The 20,812-nt window shown below is 41.1% G+C and overlaps 1 protein-coding gene across 8 annotated transcripts in view; it reads left to right on the top strand.

Moving 5' to 3' along the window:
• The window catches only part of tpk1 (thiamin pyrophosphokinase 1), a 369,053-nt gene that overhangs the window by 292,073 nt on the left and 56,168 nt on the right, over positions 1 to 20,812 (top strand). The window lies entirely within an intron of this gene.

Raw genomic sequence — 20,812 nt, 5'->3', positions numbered from 1 at the left:
CTTCTCAGTTCCAGAACATCACTGCAGGAGTTCCTCAGGGTAGCGACCTACGCCTAACCACCTTCAGCTGCTTCATCAATGACCTTCCTTCCATCATAAGGTCAGAAGTGTGGCTAGTCACTGATGATTGCACGATGTTCGCCATTCATGACACCTCAGAAGACACTGGAGCAGTCTGTGCTCATTTGCAGCAAGACCAAGACAACATTCAAGCTTGTGGTAAGTAACATTTGTGCCACACAAGTGTCAGGCAATGACTCTCTCCTTTGTCAAGAGAGCATCCAACCATCTCCCATTGACATTCAATGGCATTACCATTGCTGATCCCCCACTACCATTGACCAGAAACTTAACTGAACCAGCCATATAAATACTGTGGCTACAAGAACAGATGAGAGGCCAAGAATTCTGCAACAAGTAACTCACCTCCTGACTCCTCAATGCTTGTCCACCATCTACAAGGCACAAGTCAGAGTGTCTTGGAATACTCCCCACTTGCGTGAATGAGTGCAGCCCCCAACACACTCAAGAAGCTCATAATCATCCAGGACAAAGCAGACCACTTGATTGGCACCCCACCCACCATCTTCAACATTTACTCACTCCGTCACTGACGCACAAGATGCAGTGCAGCAATTTATCAAGGCTCCTAAAGCAGCACCTTCCAAACCCGTGACCTCTCCCACCTACAAAGACAAGTGCAGCAGGTGCAAGGGAACACCAACACCTGCAAGTTCCCCACCAAGTCACACATGATCCTGATTTGGAAATATATCGCCATTCCTTCACTGTAGCTGGGTCAAAATCCTGGAACTCCCTCCCTAACAGCACTGTGGGTGTACCTACACCACATGGACTGCAGTGGTTCAAGAAGGCAGCTCACCACCACCTTCTCAAGAGCAGTTAGGGATGAGCAATAAATTCTGGCCTAGCCAGCAACATCCACATCCTCTGAAAATAATAAAAAGAATGGTCATCGGCCTGAAAAGTTAACTGTTTCTCCCACTACAGATGCTACGTAGCCTGCTGAGTATTTTCAGCATTTCCTGTTTTTTAAAAAAATTTTAAACCTAAACCATTTTTGTTTTGTTTATGTCCATATCTTCTTAGGCAGCCCCTCTGGATCGAGAATGATCTGCTTTAACTGCGGTTTGATGGGTTCTGAGATGGCTGATAGTCTGCAGATCGTGCATTGGACTTCTGCCACATGTGGGGCAGGTGGTGCTTGAAGGGTTGGGTAGAGGAGTTGTTTTGAGCTTTATGCACTCTCTCCATTGCCTCAACTTCACCTCTGCATGTTCCTGGCGATGTCTCTCAATGTGTTTACTGCTTTCCCAATTGAACATTCTCCATTTTGGTCAACCAGAAGTCAGGGTCCCCCATGAGTCAGAGAGATGTTTGACTCCTTTAAGGATGCTTTGGGAATATATCTAAAGCATTTCCGCTATCCTCCTGGGACTCTCCTGCCCTGACCAACTTCTAAGTAGAACAGTTGCTTCACGAGTCTGGTGTCAGTCATACAAACGACATGTTGCACTCAGCGAAGCTGGTTTTGAGTAATTAGCACATTAGCTTGGCATGTTAGCTTTGAAGGGGACACGGCTGTTGATCCGCCTTTGCTGCCACCGATTTGGAGGATCTTGCGAATGCACCACAGGTGGTACTTCTCCAGTGCTTTGACGTCCTAGCAGTAGGTTGGCCAAGCCTCTAAAGCATAGAGGAGCACAGAGGTCACTGCCGCCCAGTAAGCCATGACCTTAGTCTCAGATTTGAGACCCAAGTCCTCGAATAATCTTTTCCTCTGTTGGCTGAAAGAACTTGTTGTCTATGTCTACATTCATTGAGAGGGGGCTCCCAGAGCACAGAAAATAGTCCACCTTTTCCAGGATCTTGCCATTGATCTTAATTGATGGGAGGAGATGTTATGTTGTGGGAACTCATTGGAAGAGGACCTTAGTTTTCCATGTGTTTCGTTATGATCTCAAGGGAGACCATTAACTTTTAAAAATAAATTTGAACTCCCAGTTATTAACTGGAAGAAATTACACCACAAGATTTCACTTTTCAAACGAAACATCGATTACACAAAAACTAAACAAAGCATGTGTTACTTTCTTAACACTATATTTTGTAAACCCTTGTCATTTAAACCCAAAAATCTCAATAGGACACACCCTGTTCTATTTTATCTCCACCCATGAGCTCCCTTATACATTACAGAATCTTGAGGATTCTTTTACTTCTCTTGGAACCAAACCAAGGTGTGCCACAGCATTTAGGAATTCACTTTAATTCTCCTCACTTTCCCAGCTTGGCACTTAGACTTCCAGACCACGCGCTCTCTCTGTTCCTCCCTCTCTCTCTCGCGTAGCGAGGATTGTACTGCCAATTTCTTCAGCTAGCTTTGCTAAGCTAATCTGACCATTTTAATTCCTCATAAACTTGGACTTTGCATTCTGAGCTTGGGCCTCACTCACAATTCCTGCTTAGTGACTCCAGATCAAGAATACCCCTGATTCCTAATAGCTTCTATACCTCTGGCTGCTGGCAGATACACCACTGCCTTCTCATAGTCTTCCAAGCTGATTCTGCTGGCAGCTTTCTCACAGCCTTCCAAGCTGACTATAACTATTTCTCTGAGGAAGCTCACAGATGAACCTAAAACAAAGTACCACCTCCTTGCAATCTATCCCCATGGCAATGACACATCTGGGATGTCCCAAATAGAGATTTCAATTAATTAACTTCAATTCCCAGATATGTCCTTCGATCTGAAAAGTATATGAATACTTTAAGACCTTCCCTTGTTTACCCTTTGCTTTTCAATCTTTTTTTGATCCGGGAAATTACATGAATAATTTATTCCCCTTTTGAAGACACCAGTAGATATCGTATCTCTCCCAAGACTTAGAAAGGGGCTGCTCATTGTTCACATTTCTGACTGACCTGATAAAATGCTGCAAACAGGCTACCCTGTAAATTGCAATTAATTTAGGCTTTCTTTACCTGTTTCTCAACCCCAGGTTTCCAGTTATCTTACATTAAAAATTAAATTTCTAACTTCAGAGTTATATTCCTAAAACACATGAATCATGGATAAACATATTCATAACAGTTTCCATTTTCCTAACGGCAATGCTGCATCCTGCCTCCAGTAAATTACCTACAGGCACAGAGATAACCTACAGAACAGACAGGAAACTGTTCAACTTACGCTGGCTTCAATCCAAAACCAAAATCAATCCAATTTCAGTCATTGAGCTTCAGGATGCAGATGATGCTTGTGTGTGTGCTCACTCAGAAATTGAGCTCGCGTCATTGTCAATTCCTTCTCCAAAGCATATGAGAAAATGGAATGTCTTTGTACATGAATTACTGTCTTAATTTATATACCTCTTCATTCTGAATTGCATGTTGTATATTACTTATTCAAAATTCTGAAATTTAAAGCTTAAAATTAATCTGACGTTTTGTGGCTATGAACAGGCAGTTTATGTAAAACTCTTTGTCTCAACCCATGTGCAGTAGAGTTGTAATTCAACTCAAGTGACAACAATGGTTTGGCTAAATTTTATTCTCTGTAACTCTCTATAGGATACTCATTGACCGCAGGGTATTAGACTAAAGTGACAATGTGTCTCTCAGCAAATATCAATGTAGCCAATTAATTCAGTACCATTTGAGCCTCAACCCAATTAAAACCAGTTTGTATCTCTGAAGCAAATACAGTATTCTGTTGTGGGTTTAAATGTGTTAGAAGCTGCATAATGTATTCATTGGAGAAAGTAAAATAAATGCCTAAAAAGACACAATTTAAAGGGAGATATTATGTGTTTGGCATCTTTCCAAAATTAATGTAGAAGCATTGCATAATGGTTATTTAAAGTGCTGTTCAAGACTCACAAAAAAATGTTAATACCCTGGTATATTTGTTCATTCATTATCTAGCAGTCCTTTCTTAGGCAGTCCCTCAGGATCGAGGATGACTTGTTTCCACTCCAGTTTGATCATCGTTATAGAATAACAATGGCTAGCGATGAATTACCAGACAGCAGTTCATTCAGACAGTTCTGAAAACATCATATACTGCAAGAGTAAAACTTGAATGATTTATGGACACTAGCAGAACCCTTTGATTGAATTGCTGTTGTAAATATGTTCCTAGCTATGTATTACCTTTCAAATAATCTATAGATTCTACATTTTAGTTTCAGTTAATTTTCTTTAAGAATGCTTATCAGTAATGTCCACATCCTGAAAATGAATTTTAAAAAAGGGTTGGAACCCTCGATTGGCATCTGCAGCTCACTGGTGGTATGTAACTGAGGCTTAAAGCCTAATTTGCAGTGAGCCTTGGGTCAATGGCTGGGCACACTGTCCATGATGCTCTGGTTTCAGCACCATAGCAATTTCTGCCCAATATGTCTTAACTGCCGACTTTAGACTGAGTTTCTTTTGACCTATTAAGTTGTCACCTTTCCCAACCCAACTAATTTCATGGCCTGTCTGAATCAAATTGCAAATTTTGCCAAATAGAGAATAGTTCTGTGTTGTGAATCCATAGCCAAAGGGACTGGATTGAGAATGGTGAAAGTTGCTTAACACAGGGCTTTCATTCCATCAGTCTGGGATGATTTAACCAGCTACATATCATAGAAAGTAAATCACAATCCCTGGTAATATTGGCATCGAGTAATACTGCTTAGAAATTGAAAGTCTAACAGATGCATTTTTCTGTCCTTATGCTATATGTACCATCAGTTAGTGTCGACGACTACTCTCATCATAGTATTTTGCATCCCCTATGCTCTGGGGTGCTCCTTTTCTGCCTAAATCTAGTAAACTGTAGTGACATTCTCATGCTCTACACTGGCTACTGGAATATAGCATAGGATAATCCATCATTCTCCTCTCTTCGTAAAATGGACTAAATATACACTCTTATCAAACTGATACTTGGGCTCTGAAGCAACATTTAGTTTTATTTACTTAAGATAGCTGAGTGAATAATAAACACACCTCAATACTCTCTTTGATACATAATAAGTGCTACTTCCTTTGTGTGCAGAGACTTGAAAATATAAGCTTACCTCTTATAATTTGGAGCATGAAAAAGTCCTTCAGGTCATCACAGACACAGCTCTTGGTCTACTGGCTGTGGAACTGAAACCCGATTCTGGCTGACAACACGCCTTCAGTGGAAATGAAAATTGAAAGAGGTACAAAATGGGCAACTGATTCAATGTGCCCACTTATACACTGCTATATCAATGGGAGATGATATTTTTTAATAATCCTGGAGACCAATGTACAGGCAGCCTAGTCCAGAAGAAGCCCTATTAACTACAGCAAACTGTGAGAGAAGCTCCTTGCCTATGCATTCCTATCATGTAAGGTGCTGTAGCTTGCCTCTTGAGTAGTAATACATTAAAAAAACAAAACATTATTAAATAATTAAGAAAGCATAAAATATAGCCTCTGCATGTCTGTCTTTCAGTTTCAAGGACTCTGGAGGTAATGTATAATTTGTTTTAAAAGTACATTCTGTAAATGTAGGCTGGCATTTGTCCTATCCTGTGTATATCTTGGTACTGATCCTATCTGACAGTGTTATGCACCTGAGGTAGCTATTTCACTTGTGTTAAGAATAGATAAACCATTAGAAATAAATCTTAAATAGTTTATATTATTCCAGCTCAACAAAACACAGCAATTGTTTATTATTTTATACTTAGCTTGATTAACATTAAGCCTTTGAACCATGTCATGCATCCAAGGATTCACAGTTACCCAATTGTAAGATTACCTACAGGTATTAGGCATGAATGATGGAAGTGATTTTCTAGAGTTTAATATTTTCAGTCCTTTACACCTAGATAGCTAAAAACCATTTGACAGATTCATTGATGCACGACAGCATCAAAATCCTGTTAGAAGCTGGCAACAGCCTGAGTTGTGTGTAAAGCAATTATCCTAACTCTCTTGTACTTAGTAACTTGCAGACTAAATGTTACCAATTAAATCTAGGGTTATAAGTGAAATGTTCAAAACAGAATTAATACCAGAAGTGGTATAGAATCATTGGGCAGAATTTTCTGCCTGCCGGGCGGGTGGGCCCAACCCAATCTCCGGCGGGTGGGGAGACGATTCCCACCGGAGAAGTGGGCCCCGCCACCACTTTACGTGGGCAGGCCAATTAAGGCCCGCCCAGCGTGACGTCCAGCGGGAAGCGCTATGCGCTTCCTGTGCGGGCTGGGGTGGGGGGGGGGATTTCCCAAAAGCGAGAGTGCTCTCTTTCACGCAGGCGCACGAAAGAGTGCACATCTCCCTGAGGCTAAGTGCAGCCTCAGGGAGATTGCTGACACTTTTAAAAACATTAAAAATAGAAAAGAAAATCCTTAACATGTCCCCCTCATGTGAAAATGTCACATGAGATGGGACATGTTCATAAATTACACTAAAAGGACAGGTAGTATTGAGGAGGCGGGGAGGCTGCAGAAGGATTTGGACAGTTTAGGAGAATGGGCAAAGAAGTGGCAGATGGAATACAACGTGGGGAAGTGTGAGGTCATGCACTTTGGTAGGAAGAATAGAGGCATAGACTATTTTCTAAATGGGGAGAGAATTCAGAAATCTGGAGTGCAAAGGGACTTGGGAGTCCTACTCCAGGATTCTCTTAAGGTTAACTTGCAGGTTGAGTCGGTAGTTAGGAAGGCAAATGCAATATTGGCATTTATTTCGAGAGGTCTAGAATATAAAAGCAGGGATGTGCTGCCGAAGCTTTATAAGGCTCTGGTCAGACCACATTTAGAATATTGTGAGCAATTTTGGGCCCCGTATCTCAGGAAGGATGTGCTGGCCCTGGAGAGGGTCCAGAGGAGGTTCACGAGAACGATCCCAGGAATGAAAGGCTTAATATATGAGGAACGTTTGAGGACTCTGGGTCTATACTCAATGGAGTTTAGAAGGATGAGGGGGGATCTGATTGAAACTTATGGAATACTGAAAGGCCTGGATAGAGTGGACGCGGGGAAGATGTTTCCATTAGTAGGAGAGACTAGGACCCGAGGGCAGAGCCTCAGAGTAAAGGGAACACCTTTTAGAACAGAGATGAGGAGAAACTTCTTTAGCCAGAGAGTGGTGAGTCTATGGAATTCATTGCCACAGAAGGCTATGGAGGCCAGGTCATTAAGTGTATTTAAGACCGAGATAGAAAGGTTCTTGATTGGTAAGGGGATCAAAGGTTACGGGGAGAAGGCGGGAGAATGGGGTTGAGAAACTTATCAGCCATAATTAATTGGCGGAGCAGACTTGACAGGCCGAATGGCCTAATTTCTGCTCCTATGTCTTATGGTCTAAAACTTTATTAAACTGTTTAAATCCCTACATGAAACCTCATCCTGCCGGTGGATGAGGCTTCATGTTTTTTCTATTGCCCGCCGGGGCTCCTGGCCTGCCCGCCAACCTTAAGGTTGGACGGGCAGGTCCTTTAATTGTTTCAATGATCCTGTCAATGGCCTCAATTGGCCATGGACAGGTCGGCGGGCGCACAGCTGATTTGGCTATGCCCCCGCCTTCCTGAAAATTTAAATGGGGCGGGATGACGTCGGGGGTTCCCCCCAACGTCATCCCGCACCATTTTATGTGTCAGTAAGCGGGCCCCGCCCCCTGCTTGTCGACGGCAAAATTCTGCCCATGGAATACCGAGTATGGCATCATTATGTTCAAAAGATTTTTAAAAGTAATTTAGTTGCTTCTCTACTAATTGATGAAATAATAAACTGACATAGCCAATTCAGTTGTAGCTATTTATTTATTGTATTATAAATCTCCAACCTGCATGCACTTCTTGACTACAAAATTTCACTTTCTCCACACTTAACATTGAAAAACCGAGGGAAACTCATCAACCTGTAATTGCATCATCTGACCACCAGACTGCACTCTATTATCCTTTCTCCACAAATAATTTGAAATGCTCTCTGAAAATATTTGTTTTGTTTTTCATTCAGTAACTGAAATTTCTAATTTCAAAAATGAAGATTTAAACAAAATTCAAAAATTACTTATTAAACAATGACAAGATTAACTGTATCCATTGAGTTGTCTTTTAATGCCACATAAATTTAAATTGAAAACCTTAGCCTGTCCCAAAATACTGGACTTGCATTTGATATTCTTGTCCAGAGCTGTAATACTGTGGGCAGAATTTGTATTATGCAGTCTAATTTCCTAGGATGCATTGGTGTTACTCACTCAGATATACTAGTGGAATATTTTTCTTTAGGTTTTAGCAAATTTCTATATCCTTAGTCAGGTAAAAATTGCTCTTTTAAAAAATAAATGAGAGAATCTGTATGAGAAGCATAGAGAGCTAAAAGACCATACACTTGTTGTAGTTTTTTATTGCGTGTTCCAAAAACCTCACAAAACGAGAAAGGAAGAAAAACTTTGTGAACTTTGAAGCAAGCCAATGACAACACCTGCGTTTTCTTGTAATTTAGGAAAGTAAATGCTCTAATCATATATATCTATGAAACTGTGATTTTCATTACTAACATCTATAGGGTAGGGAAGGAACACTTGAAATAATATGTCATTCTTAATATATTTTAATGTAAATTCAGGAGAAGGACTTTTCCCAAACTAAAACTAGGGGCAGAAAACTTCCGCTGATTTTGTACCAGAAAACGTTTCCCTGAATTTCCAATCACAACTTGGTTTTTCCACCTTCTGTCTCTCCAGCTAGTTCATTATAATATATGCAAATAAGAGCGAAGACCACTGCCATTCCAACTCCAAATGCCCTGACTTTATGTTAACAATTCATTAAGATTAAGTTAAAATGAGAAACCTACTTAAACAAGAAGCCTTGGGCTCTTTTCTTCCACTGTTAATCACTTGGCACAATTTCAGTCTCTAAAGATATTTGGAAATTTATACTTGATGCCTCTCCTATCTCTTTACAACTTCCTGCAGTTTCCTAGGGTGTATACCCTCTGCAAATGATGACGTTTCAACATTTATATCCCCCAACTTTTTCAATACAATAAATTTCATGCTTAATGTCTTTCCCGCTATTTGGTGGTCTATAGTATCCATCTAATATAATAACAGGTCTATTTATTATTTTTTAACTCAAATGCAAATGAACTCTGTCTGAGCATTGCCTTATAAGAACTTCCTATTTATGATTGCAGTCTCCTTATACATTATAAGACTCATCTCTTTTTTTCTCCTTCTCTCTCCTGAAAATGTTAGACATGTGAATATTTAGTAGGATTGAAGACAAGTTTCTTTCAAGGCTCCAAGTAGACCCTTCCTTTCTATTTCGTTCTTCCATTGTCCTACTTTATTCATGATGTTTTGAACATTCATGCACAAATACAATTATAGAAACATAGAATAGTACAACACAGAAAAGGGCCTTTCAGCCCATCGAGTTTGCACCCCCTCATTGGACGAGCAACTTAGCTAGTCCCACTCCTCTGCGCTTTCCCAAAACCCCATTGCAGCTTTTTCTCCTTCAGGTATTTATCCAATTATTTTTTGAAAGTCACTATTGAGTCTATTTTCACCATCCTCTCAGCAAGGTATTCCAAACCCTAACCACTCATTGCATAGAAAAGTTTTCCTCATGTCACCACTTGTTATTTTGCCAATCACCTTAAACCTGTGCTATCTGGTTATCATTTCTGGCCACTAGAAATGGGTACGTTTTATCTACTGTATCTAAACCCATCGTGATTTTAAACACCTCTATCAAATCTACAGTTAGCCTTCTCTGCTGCAAGGAGAACAACCTCAACTTCTCCAATCTACCTGTAATCCCTCATCTAAATGTAAATCTCTTGTACTCTATCTATGCTTCTCAATTCATCATTGACTCTTTTTTTTCATATACTTTCTTTCACTATCCTTCTCATTATCTTCATTCCTATCTGTCCCAAGACAGATCTCTCCATTTCACTCCTTGAATTACCTATTTCACATAGCTTTTCTTCTTCACTATACTTATTTTTAACCTCACCCCCGGGGTGATTTTGCCCAATACTGCCTTATTAGTTTGTGTCCTTCTCCTGCTTCATGTTGACACATTGGTACAGGTTTGATTAGGTAAAGTCTGTAGAATTCCTCCTTGCCTCAAAACTTGTCCATTGTCCCAATATTCTGAAATTCTCCTATCTACGCCATCATTATATCAACTTGTGTCTGTATAGTATTTTACAGTGTCCATCATAGATGAATATAGACAGATAATTTTAGATTATGAAATGCAATGGACAACCTAATTTCACATCTTAAGAATATAGCATGCAGGTGTTCCTTTCCAAAGGCTGCCAGCACTGTGAGCAAAGTAACTCATCCTTCAAATCAGACGGTCGGATCCAGTAGATATATGAAAATAGCAAGGCAAAATTGGTTATAATGATTTTTTTTTTAAAAAAGAGGTGTTGAACTGATAATATCCCCTGTTTTAGAAATAAAATATGGCTAAAATAATAAAAATGCAAGAGATAATGATTCAAAACAATTGAGGGAGCAAGAAAATATGACCAGAAGTAAGGGCCAGATTTTTGTCCCCCAACAGAGGTGCAAATCGGATTGCAAAATGCTGAACTTCATTTTATTTTTCTGGAGATACAACTTTCCTCTGCCTTTCCAACCCTACGCCATTTTGTATTGCCTTTTCGTAGGCCGGGAAGGCATTGGGTGCAAAACGCACATACATCTCTTCTTAGGTTGGGGTCCCCATTGTGGCAACCACAGGATAATTGTACTTCCTCTCGCACACTATTTTCTTATGCTGATTGGGTTTTTAGAACCTTTAGAAAATGTGTCACCTCATTCAAGTTGTGACACTTCTGCCAGGTTGGGAAGAGTGTGGCATTGGAGTGGAGCAACTTTCTTCCATCCTTTTCTCTCAGCTTTTAAAACTGCAAAGCCAGCCTGCCAGCCAAAAGGTTTTCTGCCAGGGAGGATGGAGTGCACAAAGAAGTCTCTCCAGGCCTCACCCAGCACAACTGTAGACCATCAACCGGCTAGCAGATGGTGCATCTTGCTGAGGGGCAAAGGAATCAGAGAAGGGTGAGATTCCATCAAAACACATGGATTCCTCAGCCTCTTGTTCTGATTGCTCAGCCCTTGGGGTGGTGTCCAGATGGCTGGGTGGGATGTGGTGCTGGAGCACAGCTGCCATTCACTCTACCACCTGTGAGATAGTCCTGTTCAGGGACTTTAGCTCTTCTCCCAGAACTACTACAGAGCTGGTGGCACTGCACAGGAGATCTCGCACTTCTTGCATGCACTGCAAATGCTGCCGCATGGGATCAGCACGAAGTTGGCTACTCTCTTATGGCTGTTCATCATGCACTCCCCAACCCAAGACATGACCACTATGGACTCCTCCATTCAAAGTGCATGAGCTCGCAATGCTTCAGGGAACTCACCAAATGGCCACTTATCTGCTGTTGCAGATCTAAACACAAAAGGAAACTCTTGAGGCTCTGCCTCACTGCCTCTTGGAGCATCCTTGTGACTGCTGTTCCTCCTCCAGAGTGAACTGTGCACAGACACCTCTGCCTCTGACATCTCCTCGTGCACACTGGTGCTGTGTTCTTCACTCAGTGCTCCCCACTCTATTTCCACTCTTAAATCCACCAGAGTGTGTATCTCTGGGCTGGTGCCCGCTGCCTTGAAAGGTGGTGATGGTGCACCCTCAGACACACGTGTCTTGTCCTGGTGTCCGAAGTCGGACTCCTATCTGGGAGCTGGGACGGCAGCTCCAGGGCCTGTGAGAGAAACACCAAACAGTCATGAGGTGAAGTCATGAACAGCATCTCCATTCCCACTGACCTTCTCCCAAAGCCGCACCTAAACTGGGTTTGTCACCAGTCGGTGCCTCCCAGGCTAAATACCTTCATAGCATGGAATCACCCATCAGCATTAGCACCTGAGCATCCCCAAAGCCGATCCCTTCCTCCTCTCCCCTCACTGCCACCTGCAATGTTCCTTTAACTTCACGGCCATGTGTGCTCACAGTCACCCACATATTCTAATGTTTAAGGGGTGTGGGGGATCGGGGGGGGCGCGTCGAGGGGGTGGTAGTATAGTGCTACTGTTACTGGCCTAGTAACCTAGGGGCCCAGCCTAACTCTCTGAGTTCAAATCCCACCATGGCAATGGTTGGGTCGGGGGTGGGGACACGGACTTTAAATTCAAATTAGAGATTGGGAATTGTTGATGTCCAAAGGGACCTGGGTGTCCTCGTTCATAAATTACTGAAAGCTAACATGCAGGTGCAGCAAGCAATTAGGAAGGCAAATGGTATCTTGTCCTTTATTGCCAGAGGATTTGAGTACAGGAGTAAAGATATCTTGCTTCAATTGTATAGAACCTTGGTTAGACTGCGCTTGGAGTATTGTGTACAGTTTTCGCGCCCCCTACCTAAGAAGGATATTCTTGCCATAGAGGGAGTGCAGTGGAGGTTCACCAGATGAATTCTTGGGATGGCGGGACTGCCCTATGAGGAGAGATTGAGGAAACGGGGCCTGTATTCTCTCGAGTTTAGAAGAATAAGATCATTGAAGCTTAGACAATGCAGGAAGAATATTTCCCCTGGCTGGAGGGTCTAGAACCAGGGGACAAAATTTCAGAATAAGGGGCAAGCCATTTAGGACTGAGATGAGGAGGAATTTCTTCACTCAGAGGGTAGCAAATCTTTGGAATTCTCCAAGAAGTGCAAAATAGGTAGGAATTGATCATGCTATTTATTCATGATTCAGCTGGGTGCAGAAATCAAACCTGGACCACTCAGCAGTTGTGGCGTGCATATCCAATTCACCACTCCAAAGGTTTGGACTCTTGACTATCTGCTGTAAGTCAAGAGTCCAAATCTTTGGAGTGGTGAATTGGATATACATGCCGCAACCGCTGAGTGGTCCAGGTTTGATTTTTGCACCCAGCTAAATCATGAATAAATACCATGATCAATTCCTGCCTATTTTGCACTTCTTAGAGCATTCCCCTTAACTTATGTGCTTTGTTGTTTTTGAGCTTTTACCATTGTGCTTTGATCAATTTTACCAGTTTCTTCCATAAATTTGAATGTTATTGTCACTTTAGAATAAGCATTCTAAGATTTTCCTCCAAACATCGGAGTAGCAGATGAAACTGCTTTGTATCTTTCTGGTTTAACATTAGGTGTTGTAATGCTTGTAAAAATACACTATTAAATCTGAACGTGCTAAATCCAGATTCTGTGAAACTTCATGTACAAGATGTGAAAAGTGTCATAAGTGTTGTAAATCTTATCTGATATACTTTTCAAGCCTCTAATTGGCACAAGTTTTCTCTAATCCCAGTGGAACTGAAACTTTTTAAAGCTTAGCTGCTGAATAAAATGAGCGAAGCTTTCTTTTTTGTATTTTCAGTCTTGAATGTCATGGACTAAAGCTAGTTCCCTTTGAATTTTAGTTGAGTGCAAATGGATTCTAGTAAATGTTTGCTTCAACTGTAAAGCATCTTATTTTCATCGAGTATCAAGTCACAGTCTCAATCTTCCATTTTTCATTCCTTTATCCTTCTCCTTCTCAGAACACTCTCCCCAGCTGTCCATGTCTCTTTGCTAGACAGGCTTCATCCTTTAGTGCCTTTACTGCTAGTGACATTTGAATTTATTGAAGTCCTGCAGCCTGTCACTGTTGATTATAACCTTCCCTGCATTCTCCATTTTCATTCAATAGGACAGCTTGTTTTTGGAGAACTAGAAGCAGGATGGAGGGAAAAATATTTAACAAACTTAAAATCTGTATTTTCTAACTATCAGAAAGAAAATAATTATAAAAAATGAACATACTACCATGGATAATAAACAATTCCACTAAAGAAGCAGAAACTAAAGAAAGGATTAGGAGTTCATACTGAAATGTCATGTCAGTTTAGATGTTTTTCTCATGCCTCCCCTATAAAATATCTGTTAGGAATGAGTACCGAATTATAAAGCTGTGAAAGGCGACCTGTAAAAGTGAAGTATTATATTGATAATGCTGGTGAGTTTGTAATTGACCAGACTTAAAACAAAGCTTTAATTTTTAATAAGAATAAAACTTGTCAAAGTGAACAATAATAGAACTAAACATTCTGTACTACTACACATTCATAGCAAATGGGTCATAACAGTTGCATCTTAAATATTGCACATTTGTAGTGCAAAAAATTATAATTGCTTTAAATTAATCCAATCTGTCAGATTAACCATGTTGACTGGTTCATATAGTAAATATATGGAATACGATCTTTATTTGTGCTCAAGCTATGGATGATACTGGCAAAGCTGCATTGATTGCCTCTCCCTCTCTGCCCTGAAGGTGATGATTAGCTAACTTCATGAAGCATTGTTTGAACAGTTCAAGAATTTGGTAGTCCACTTAAAGGGAAAATGCATATTGGGGATTAAAGTCACAGGCAGCTAGAGAATGCAGAGACACCCTTTCTTGGAAGGACATTACTGAACTAGTTTGATTTCTAATGACAATTCAGCAGCTTCCTTGATTTCTTTTTCTGGTGCCATCTCACAAGTTACCAGATTTATTGAATTAATTTTCCTAACTTGGAAAGTAGAAATAATTAATGATTTCAAAAGGGATGGGACTGACTGGATTGCTCTACAGGGAGCTGGCATGGACTCAATGGGCCAAATGGCCTCCTTCTGTGCCATATGACTAAGATTCTCAGACTTCATATTGACTAAACAACTGTACCCATCAAAAATATAAGAAGTCCCAGCAAAAGCAATAATACTGTGTGAAATCACTCTCTTTAAAAAACAAATAGGTAAGTATCTGGTTAAGAATAATATCAAAGGTTGTTGGATGCAGAAATACTGCCTGAGATACAAAAGCCTGGACTTTGCAGTCAGCATGATGGATCAGTGCTCAGCATTCACTGTGCTTACAGCTGCCCTCTGATGTTTTTCAGACTTTTGAGCAGCAACTTGCTGACTTTGGGTGCCTGATTAAGCACGGAGCCCTCTGGAATCTGTGGCATATGTTAGCAGGGTGAGCAGTATGTGACTCTTCAACCAATCGGATTGAAGAATCCTCGCTGAGCACCTCAACCAAGAAATATAAATTGGCATATTTAATTCATTGTAAAATCATGTACAGAAAGCAAAATAAAAGAGTGAAAGAAAGATGGGATTAAGAAAAAGAGATAAAAAAAGGAAAAGTAAAAGAATATAAATTTTTATTATTTTTTAAATCTGCAGCAACAATTAAATTCTGAAGGAATGAGAAATCCATACTTGTGCCACTGGTGTTTTCTTGAAGTAGTTTAGATTTATCACCACATGAAAAAATCACTTATATTTGGATGCACCAGTCCTAACTTTTTCTGGTGTTTTTAGTGAGCAAGTACCACTGCTTTCACGTCCTTATGTGGAATTCCAGGGCAAATCAGACAGAAACTTCCAAAGCCAAAGGGCCTCTTCTGCACCGTGTGATTCTGCGATTCTTTGATTTCCAACTTTAACTAAATATATGCAGACTTTAGAAGTTGCTTTCCAATTTGTTCCATAGTAACAAGAAGCGTTGTTAACCTTACCATTATCACCACAGAATTTAGGCTAGTGTTTCCCGGACTGATAGATTTTCGACTTTATATATGTATTTCTTTCATGTTCTGTGCCAAAGACTATGATTGAGCAATTTTAACATTAATGCCTTTTCTGAAAGACTGGCCATTAGGATGGTCAATAGGTATTGGAGCTGCTCAGGCCAGCAACAGTCTGTTATGGACCTGAAGTGTTTGAATGAATCATAAAGACAGTCAAATTAACTGTGTACTTCTTCTTTGCACGATCACCTGACTCCACCCCTCAATTCATCTGCTACTGAAACCCTTGTGCCTCTGTTACCTCTAGACTTGACTATTCTAATTCATTCCCGGCTGTCCTTGCATCTTCCACCATCCATAAGCTTGAACTTATTCAAAACTCTGCTGTGCATGTCGTAAATCATACCAAGTCCAGTTCACCCATCACCTGTGTTTTCCGCTGATCTGCATTACCTCCCAGTCCAACAACACCTTGATTCTAAAATTTTCATCCTGGTTTTCAAATCTCTCTAGGGTTTTGCCCTTTCCTATCTATGTAACCTCCCCACAACCATAAAATCCACTGCACGCCTCCATTTCTGATCTCTTGTACATTCATGATTTTAATTTCTTCAGCATTGGTGACCATACCTTTAGCTTCCTGGGCTATAAGCTCTGGAATTCCCTTACTAAGTCTCTCTGTCTCTCGACTTCTTTTTCCTTCTTTTAGATGCTCCTTAAAATCTACCTCTTGACGAAGTTCTTTGGTCATGTGACTTAACATCTCTTTATGTGGCTCGGTGTTTGGTAATGTTCCTGTGAAGCGCCTTAGGATGTTTTACTTTGTTAAAGGTGCAATATAAATGTAAGTTGTTAAGGGGATTGCATGCAATCACCTCCCCAAGCAAAGGTCAAATTGACGCACATAGCTGGAATGTGGATTCGCTTTGCAGTAATGCCAATTTAAATTGACCAGTAAAGAGAAAAATAGGTATAGAAATTTCAGATAAGAAGGCTTTCAGGTAATAAAAATGTGATGAAACTCTCTATTCATCATAGGGATGTCAACTATGGAGGACAGTTTGCCAGGGATGGATAGATATTCTCAAGTTTCACTTGATTACCTTTGGGAATCCGAGCACTTCTGCAGAACGTAGCTTCAGGAAATTAAATAGTAGAAGTAGTCCATGATGAAACAGAGTTTATATGATCTGTGAAAGGAGTTGACTCTCATAAGCTAAATGCCCTTATTCCCTACTTTCTTCTGTTTTCCTATATCTCTTCAACTATGTTCAGACATGACACTTCTTAACCTCACATAAATGATGTGAATTACACACAGAAGGGAAAGGCAAATGGAAGTAATGGAAATAGAAGTAAATGAGGTCTACAGAAAATGTTAGAAACTTAAGGATTTGAATTTTACTGATTCTCAGGGACTGGGTCACAGTACAGTGAAGCTCTGGACTCTCGCCGAAGGGGAAGGAGAAGTGGGGTATTTAAGGAAATTCCGGAAGTTCTGTAACAACATGGAGCCAGAGAGTCAGGCAGCTGAGTGATTTTACAGGCGTTGACATGTAGCATGGCTCCCAGCTATTATCAAATAGACTCGTTCTTGTTTCATTTTCTCTCTCTCTCTCTCTCTCAGGCATATCCATATGCACACATAGTAAAATCTGTATATATAAGCGCTCCACCAATGTTCACTTGCTGATTTCCAAATAACTTGCATTGTAAAAGACACAATACACATTCTGAAACCACGGGCAGTTGGAAATGATGAACTATGGACATGTTTAAAGCAGAGATTGTCATATTTCTAAATACCAATGACATAAAAGGATATGGGGATAGTGTGGGTAGAAGTGGATGATCAGCCATTATCGCATTGAATGGCAAAGCAGGCTCTGTGGGCTGAATGACCTACTCCTGTTCCTATGTTCCTATGGATAGCCTTTAATAGACCAAACACATTTACACCTTGACCTCAAAGAAAGTTGCCCCCAAAGATCTAATACCTGTGCTGTGGATTTTCCCTCTTCTGATGTTAGTTTGAATCTGGCCCCAAGCCAAGTGTATCTTCAGATGTCCAGCTACAGTGATTTCATCATGCAGGGTAAGTAGCCAATCAGCAAACCAAGAAGTGGTTGGGAAATTTGCAGATGCCGCAAAGATTGGCCGAGTAGTGGATAGTGTAGAGGATAGTCATAATCTGCTAAACGATATAGATGGGTTAGTGGAGTGGGTGGTAAAGTGGCAGATGGATTTTAACATAGAGAAGTGTGAGGTCATACATTTAGGGAGGCCAAACAGTTACAGGGATTACAAAATAAATGGGAATATACTAAGAGGGGTAGATGAAGTGAGAGATCTTGGCTTCAAGTACACAGGTCCCTGAAGGCAGCAGTTCAAGTAGACAAGGTTGTAAAGAAGGCATATGGAATGCTCTCCTTCATTGGTAGAGGTATAGAATATAAAAGTAAGGATATAATGTTGGAATTGTATAAAACACTGGTGAGGCCACAACTGGAGTATTGTGTACAGTTCTGGTCACCACATTACAGGAAGGACGTAATAGCTCTGGAGAGAATGCAGAGGAGGTTTACAAGAATGTTGCCAGGGTTAGAAAAGCGTAGCTACAAGAAGAGATTGGATAGGTTAGGGTTATTTTCCTTAGAACAAAGAAGGCTGAGAGGTGACTTGATTGAGGTGTACAAAATTATGAGGGGAATAGATAGAGTGGACAGGATAAAATTGATTCCCTTGATGGAGAATTCTAGAACCAGGGGACATAGATTCAAGATAAGTGGCAGAAGGTGTAGGGGAGACATGAGGAAGAACTTTTTTACACAGAGGGTAGTGGGTGTCTGGAATTCGCTGCCCAAGTTGGTGGTAGAGGCAGAAACTCTTTTAAAAAGTACCTGGATCTGCATCTAAAGTGCTGTAAGCTGCAGGGCTATGGGCCGGGTGCAGGAAGTTGGGATTAGAAAGGGCACCTGGGTGTCCTCGGGCTGGCATGTACAAGATGGGCCGAATGGCCTCCTTCTGTGCTGTAACTTTTCTATGGTTCTATGGTTCTAAGTAAAATGCACTTGTAACTGGGCTTCCGCCAGCAGTTTGTGATGCTGGGGGAGAGCGCCAGGCAGGGGAATCTGTTGACCCCTATGGGCCCCTCCATTGCATGGAGTCGTGCCTTTGGCAGGCTAGCAGTGATGGAGCCAAAGGCCATTAGAAGCGGACTGAAGAAGACCAGGAGCCAGAGAGATCAGCCAGAGGCTTATGCTGGAGCATGGAGACCAAGTGAGGAGGACTGAAGCAGGCATCCAGCTGATAGAGACCCACGAGGATGGCCTGGACAGCAGAGAATACCCCCAAGTCTGAGGAGCCCTGAGAAGCTAGAGATACTGGCTGTACTGTTCGTGGGCTGTACTGTTGTGGAGGTCTGCACCCTGGGGTAGTCAGTGCCCACCCTCTTCCCGCCCCCACCCCAGCAGCACTGAGTATTTCAGCACGCATTTCATGCTGGCTGGCTGTTAATTGGCCAGCTAGCATGAAATCATGGTCGGGGGATGATTGCAGCCGGTGGCCCATTTCCAGTCCGCTCCCAGGCCTGCTGATCGTGCAGGCCTGACAACCAAAAAATTCAGACCATAGATTTCAGTTTGCTGATATGCTGTAACCTTTCCAGTCGAGAAATCCAAAATCCGGAAACACCAGTTGTCCGGAATTTTTTTGAGGGGGCCATGCAACTCTCGAACTCGCCATGCTGCAAAGAAATCACAAAATCGTGAATGTGATGGCCTTGATGGTTGTTCTAATAGTCCTACTTTTACTGTGTACAATACTACATCTAAATTTGAGCTTCTGGGAAAGGAAGGAGTAGCTGACAAAGATAAAAGTAATAGTCTTTTGCTGTTTAAAGACTGCAGGAGAGAGAGAGAAGATGGATGATGAAGGAAAAGTCAGCTAATCAGGTAGGTATTCTCAAATTATAATCCAGAAAATTCCTAAATCCATAAATGCCTTGGTCCCAAGCATTCCAGACTGGAGAGTTTACAGTATTCTAACGAATCTGGGTGATCTATTAATGACTTACCCATGAATGAAGTACAGCATTTAAACCAGCCCGTTCCAAGCACAAAATTCAAAAAGAACAAACCACAAAATGTAAGAACTAAAGCATCCGCAGTATTTTGCTTTTATCACAAAATGTCAGGCTTATGATTACAAAACTTGCAGATGATACAAAAACTGGTTGTGTGGTTGGTATATTAACTGGATATAATCAAATGTTGAGCATTAACTTAGTATATGCTTGTGCTCCTATCTTTATCAGGGCAGACTGAACTATACTTGTTCAGTTTGAAAGTGTATGTTTGTAATGTGTGTCTCTGTAAATAAAAGTATAAGTACATAAAGATTGGTCTCCAGTTTCATCCTTCGGTGCCTGGCTATCTGAAATAAAACAAATAGTGAGGAAGAAAGTTGTAGACTGCAGGAAGTTATCAATGGACTGGCCAGGTGGGCAAAAAGGCTGCAAATGGAATTTAATCCGGGGGAGTATGAGGTAAAGCATTTCGGGAGGGCAAAGGAATCCACAATAATTGGTAGGATATGTTTTGTAGATTAAGTATAAAGTAACAGAGGCTATTGGAGTACATGTCTAAAGATCTGTGAAGATAGCATGAGAGTTTGATAAGGTCATTAAGGAAGCACATAGATAGTTCCCTTTATTTGCCAACGCATATAAGAGCAGGGAGGTTTTGCATTAACTGTATAAAATACCAATTAGGCCACAGCTAGAGTATTGCATACAGTTCTGGTCACCACTTTACCCGAAGATGTGGTCGCGCTGGAGAGAGTACAGAGGAGATTTACAAGAATGTTGCCAGGAATGGACACTTTTAATTCTGATGAAAGGTTAGCTAGGGATTATTTTGTTTGGACCAGATGGAGCTGCACAAAGATTATGAGGGGCCTAGATAGATTGCATAGGAACCTATTTCCCTTAGCAGAAAGGTCATTAACCAGGGGCCACAAATTTAATGTAATTGGCAGAAGGATTAGAGGGGAGTTGAGGACAAATTGTCTTCACCTAGAGGGTTTTTGGGATCTGGAGCTCACTGCCTGAAAGCGTAGGATAGGCAGAATTCCTCATCATATTAAAGAAAATACTTGGATATGCACTTGGAATGCTATAACCAACAGGACTGGATCA

This window comes from Cetorhinus maximus, chromosome 3 (assembly GCF_964194155.1).
Source record: "Cetorhinus maximus chromosome 3, sCetMax3.hap1.1, whole genome shotgun sequence".
Lineage (NCBI taxonomy): Eukaryota > Metazoa > Chordata > Chondrichthyes > Lamniformes > Cetorhinidae > Cetorhinus > Cetorhinus maximus.
Note: the sequence above shows the minus strand (reverse complement) of the source record. Positions and strands in the feature narration are given on the sequence as shown.